General features: G+C 46.0%; 1 long non-coding RNA gene across 1 annotated transcript; it reads right to left on the bottom strand.

Annotated features, from left to right (window-relative positions):
• Window positions 1-2,559: 2,559 nt before the first annotated feature.
• Window positions 2,560-5,850, bottom strand: LOC147966316 (uncharacterized). Its single transcript, XR_015608837.1, has 3 exons — window positions 5,472-5,850; window positions 4,094-5,366; window positions 2,560-2,824 (listed from the first exon to the last, which is right to left on the bottom strand). It is a non-coding gene; the product is annotated as an uncharacterized LOC147966316 (long non-coding RNA).

The raw sequence follows: 5,850 nt of genomic DNA, 5'->3' as shown, positions 1-5,850 counted from the left end.
AACAAACTCCGGAAGAAAAGATTAACATATGGATGAAACAAGAATAAGAATTACATTATGCTTATCCTTCACCAATTAAATTGATGACAATCAACGGATTTGGCATATTACTTCTTCCCGTTGAAAGGATTAAGAGATATAGCGCAAACTTGAGAAGGTCTTCAATGAACCACCGGTAGGATCGAAACAACGAATGAATTGGTATGATAAAGAAGGAAGAGAAATCTTAAACGAACCACCGTAAGGATTGAAAAAGAACGAATAAAAGATAACGAATCAACGGGAAGAATTATGAAATGAACGAAGGTACTTGAGAAAATTTAGATACAAGAGGACGAATAGTTCATGAACTGATTAGAGAATACTTGACTGATGCACCGGTAAGATTTGGAGTACAATGGCTCAAAGCTGAGAATGAACAAGTCTTCTGAAATGATGAGCTCCGGATAATCAAACTGAAAAGACTCCTGAATATCTCGTGATGGGTGAAAAGGATTCTCACAATCAAAAATAATTATGAGAGGATGGCAACAAGCTAGCACCATGAATCTCTGAGAGAACGGATAAGATATGGAGGTAAAACTCTTCTTCGGTCTTCAAATGATGAGAAAGACGACGAGAAACACCACCTTGAATTATTGAGACACTCCGGAATAAAGAAGAATAGAAAAGTTGAACCAATGATGAAAAGAAATGAAAGATCTTGGAGAAAGACATTTGACTGATGATAATTCATTCTTACGTCAAACTTTAGAAGATTTGAGAATAACTCAGGGAGAATAAGAAGACTCAGGTAAGATCCTGGGAAAAGACCTGTGGGTTAGGTCCCACTGAAAAGAAACACCGTTGAAATGATTTCTTGAGAAGGGGATAGCACCGGTTGAATTACAACGGCTTGAATGAGATAACAACATCGGAATAAGTTGAATGGATCTTGAATGACAAGACGAGCCTTGAGATATCTTTAGCACTCCGGAACAAATGAATAGCGAGAAATGGAATGACAAATGAGGTGCACCGGCATGAGAAGATATTTGAAACGAGGAAAAAGATGTGGTCAACACTGAAAACTTGAATTAAATCCACCGGAGAAGAGAAAAGAACGAAGGATGATGAACTAGAGGCTCCGTTAGAATCTTCCTGAAAATCACCGGGTAAGAACATTGACGGAAAAAAATGGAGATACTTCATAATCGTAAGATAGATACTTGATAAAGAAAACTTAGTCCTTGAAGAAGAAAAGGGTGGGTGGGCGGGAAAAACAAAGGCAACTTGAGGACGGATGAAACGAACAACGTTGGAAAAAAAATAAGAGGTGAACTTGCGGATGTCGAAAATGAACGGATCCACTTGAAGGGAAGCTCACCAGTTGAGAAGAAATTGAAATGACAAACTCGATGATCGAGAAGGATTAGTATTCACATAGAAATATGAGAACACCGCTTGGGGAAGGTATGGAATCAACATTTGACTTCGAAGCAACTCGAATACCATAACTCAAAACAAAACAAGGATTGGCTTGCAGAATAAGCCGGAACAAACATATGATAGAGATTTTGTCTGAAGTTTTCGTGGTGGGGCCTACACGGGCTCGGTCGTACAACACCATCATGTACAAGGCAGTGCACATGACATACGAAGCGTCCCCGAGTCGGCATAGCCAAGGACTCTTTAAGACACAGCGAGACCACTGTAAAACCAACCGTGGATAGGCGGGCCACTAGACGTCGAACCCCAATTTCATATCGTACATCTGTCGGAAAGATATCCTAAGAGCTACTTGAATTCCCACTTATAAACTCCCGAAACTTTCCGGTTATGCAATCGGGTGTTGGGGATACAGGGGAAGCATAATATGTCACCCAAAACTAGCAAATCCTACATCCAGCTGTATCCATCCTTCAACACATAACCAAGAAACCTTCGGAAATCATCTACCTCAACCTTCGAAAAGCATCCGTTATACAAGTTATGGCAATACTCCCGAACTCCCGCCCCAGTACCGGGTGGCGTCGAGGTTATCTCACCAACAACTGCATAAAAGAGATTTTCGATGTCGGCGAACTAAACTCAGGTATTCCAGAACTGCAACGATAAAATTGTGACGACAACACCTCGGAGCTCAACTCCCCGGGACATTGCCACAACCCCTAAATGACAGGAGGCACCAAGAATAATGTTCTCATCACAAATCGATCGGAACGATTCCAAGATACCCGCATGATCCTAAAAAAATTTAGTGAAATTTGAGAAGAGAAGAGTCAAAACTCTACGTCAGGATGCCTTACCAGAGCGATGAGGGGACTGGGGAGTAAAAAGAATTCCTAAACTCTCCGATATATAATTCCTAAATGACTCAAAACATTTTTCTAGACTCAACAACGGCAACTAATGTCGATCAAGCAGTGGGGCTCCTAAGGCCGGGGAAGGCTCTGATACCAACTTGTAACGCCCTCGATGCGGCTATATCTCCCATGTGTCGAAGCACGACTTAGAGGCATAACCGCATTGAAAGCAATGTCGCAAGTGAGGTAATCTTCACACAACCCATGTAATACATAAGGGAAAAGAGATACATAGTTGGCTTACAATCGCCACTTCACACAATACATGAATAAAGCATTACATCATCCAGATACAAACAAGGTCCGACTACGGAACCAAAATAAAAGAAGAACCCCAAATGCGACACGGTCCTCGATCGACCCCAACTGGGTTCCACTACTGATCAACTAGGACGAAACATCACAAAGGACAAGATCTTCATCGAGCTCCTCCTGAGCATTGGTTGCGTCTTCTGCACGGACTCATCGGCACCTGAAAGCTGGTTTTGGAAGTATCTGTGAGCCACGGGGACTCAGCAATCTCGCACCCTCGCGATCAAGACTATTTAAGCTTATGGGTAAGGTAAAGGTATGAGGTGGAGCTGGAGCAAGCGACTAGCATATATGGTGGCTAACATACGCAAATGAGAGCGAGAAGAGAAGGCAAAGCACGATCGAGAAACTATGATCAAGAAGTGATCCTAGAACAACCTACGTCAAGCATAACTCCAACACCGTGTTCACTTCCCGGACTCCGCCGAGAAGAGACCATCACGGTTACACACGCGGTTGATGCATTTTAATTAAGGTCAACTTCAGGTTTTCTACAACCGGACGTTAACAAATTCCCATCTGCCCATAACCGCGGGCACGGCTTTTGAAAGTTCAATCCCTGCAGGGGTGTCCCAACTTAGCCCATCACAAGCTCTCACGGTCAACGAAGGATAAACCTTCTCCCGAGACATTCCGATCAGACTCGGTATCCCGGTTCTACAAGACACTTCGACAAGTTAAAACAAATCCAGCAACACCGCCCGAATGTGCCGACAAATCCCGATAGGAGCTGCACATATCTCGTTCTCAGGGCACACTCAGATGAGCAGTCCGTACAACTAAAACCAGCCCTCGAGTTTCCCCAAGGTGGCGCTGCAAGGGGCTCTAGTTTGGACCAACACTCAGAGGAGCACTGGCCCGGGGGGGGGGGTTAAAATAAGATGACCCTTCAGTCCGCGAAACCCAAGGGAAAAAGGCTAGGTGGCAAATGGTAAAACCAATGTTGGGCATTGCTGGAAGAGTTTTATTCAAGGCGAACTGTCAAGGGGTTCCCATTATTACCCAACCGCGTAAGGAACGCAAAATCCGGGAACATAACACCGATATGACGGAAACTAGGGCGGCAAGAGTGGAACAAAACACTAGGCAAAAAGGCCGAGCCTTCCACCCTTTACCAAGTATATAGATGCATTAATTAAATAAGAGATGATGTGATACCCAACAAGTAAACATGTTCCAACAAGGAACAACATCTCCATGTTCCAACAAGGAACAAATTTCAATCTTCACCTGCAACTAACAACGCTATAAGAGGGGCTGAGCAAAGCGATAACATAGCCAAACAACGGTTTGCTAGGATAAGGTGGGTTAGACGCTTGGTTCACAATATGGGAGGCATGATAAGCAAGTGGTAGGTATCGCAGCATAGGCATAGCAAAAGAGCGAGCAACTAGCAAGCAAAGATAGAAGTGATTTCGAGGGTATGGTCATCTTGCCTGAGATCCCGCAAGGAAGAAGAACGAGTCCAAGAAGAAGACAAACGGACGTGGTCGAATGAATCCTCACAACACGACGTTACAGGAAACAACCCGAAGAAGCAACACCGGAAAGAAGCAAACAACATAGTAAACAACCACCACATAATCAAGGCATGATGCACAATCAAGCATGATGCATGTCCGATTTAAATATGCATGGCAAAGCAAAGTGCACAAACCATCCTACAAATTAAGTGGAGCTCCATTGCATATTGAGGAAACACCACATTCAAGTTATTTAGTTCGATCTCGTTTATGTACCCAATAATATTAAATGTTATTAAAACATGGCAAGAGGGTGAAGCAAAGTAAAACTACCTATCTAGTCAAGTTTAAATGAGGCCAGAAGCAACGAACAACATTTCCGGTAAATCCCCATATGCATATTTTAGGTTTGGTACTGTTCTGCCCTAAATCATATTTTATAGTTGTTAAACATGCAAAGATGAGTGCACCATGTTAAACTAGGCATTTTCTACCCCATTTACATATAAAGTTTATTAAAATCGGAGCTACGGTTATTTAGTTATGAAATAAAGCAGTTTAGCATGGCATTTGAGCAAATTTAAACAAACAACATTTTAAGCATTTCAAACATGGAGGAAAATGGCATAATATGAAACTAGATGCAATTTTAAGCATATTTCATATATAAAGTTATCCCATATGATGCACAGTTTGAGATATATGATATGCATGAAGTTTGAGGGTTTTTCTGCAATTCTATTTTTAACTGGATAAATAGATAAAATCGCAGGTAGGGAAAAAACATGCACTGGGCTGAAACTACTGGAACTGGGCCGGACTAGTGAGCGCTGGAACTGGGACTGCTCACCAAGTGGCCTTGGGCCGTTCGGTGTAGAGGTGGGAGCTGCAAAAGGCGAGGCGAGGCCGGCCCAGTCACAGTCAACGCGCCTGGTTCCCTCGACGCAGGGAAACAGGGGATCGAGCTCGTGCTCGTCAGAAGGACTCGACGACGCATGGGGCGCGTGGGATTCTGGCGAGCAACGGGATGGCGCGGCTCCGGCGATGGGCGCGATGAAGGCCGGGGCGGCATGGATCCAGGCAGGGGACTCAAGGAGGAAGGAGGTAGCAGGCCGGCGACAAGGCAAACGGCGACGACAGCTCCCTGTTGGTTTGCTGGCGATCGGCGACACGGCCAAGGTCAGGGACGAAAGGGGCTGCGGGCGGCCGGACTTGTCCAGGCGGCAGGGGAGGTCGGCGACGAGCCCTGTGGCGTCAAACAGCGGAGGCAGACGAGTCAGCAGCAGCACAAGGAAAACGGGGAAGGAGAGGAGCGCGAGGCAAGGGCGAGGTGATTGGCGGGGCGACGGACTTGGACGGTGGAGCCTGGGCGCGGCGGCGTGTACGGAGAGGCGGCCACGACGAGGCACGATGGCGCAAGCACGGGAAACCGAGGTCGAGAAGGGGACCATAGCGCGTGCGGGGTTCCTGGTGTTCCTGTTACAGAGAGCGGAAGAATGAGAGATGGAGAGGAACAGCGAAACCCAGGGAAGGAGAAGAAGAAGGGAGGCGGCGGTGCTCATCTTGCTGGCTGGTTCGGTCCCTGGCGGCGGCGCCGGACGACGAGGCGAGGAGGAGGAGCACGGGGAGTATCTGGATCGAAGAAGAGTAGTGGCTGGGCGCGGAAGGAGAGGCGCAGGTAGATCGGGAGGAGATCCCGAGGTTGGGGAATGAATGTGGCGGCGGCTGGG

Source organism: Triticum urartu, chromosome 6A (genome assembly GCF_056163025.1).
Source record: "Triticum urartu cultivar PI428250 chromosome 6A, HENAU_Tu73, whole genome shotgun sequence".
NCBI classification, from domain to species: domain Eukaryota; kingdom Viridiplantae; phylum Streptophyta; class Magnoliopsida; order Poales; family Poaceae; genus Triticum; species Triticum urartu.
The sequence above is the reverse complement of the archived record's forward strand: the minus strand, read 5'-3'. Positions and strand labels throughout refer to the sequence as shown.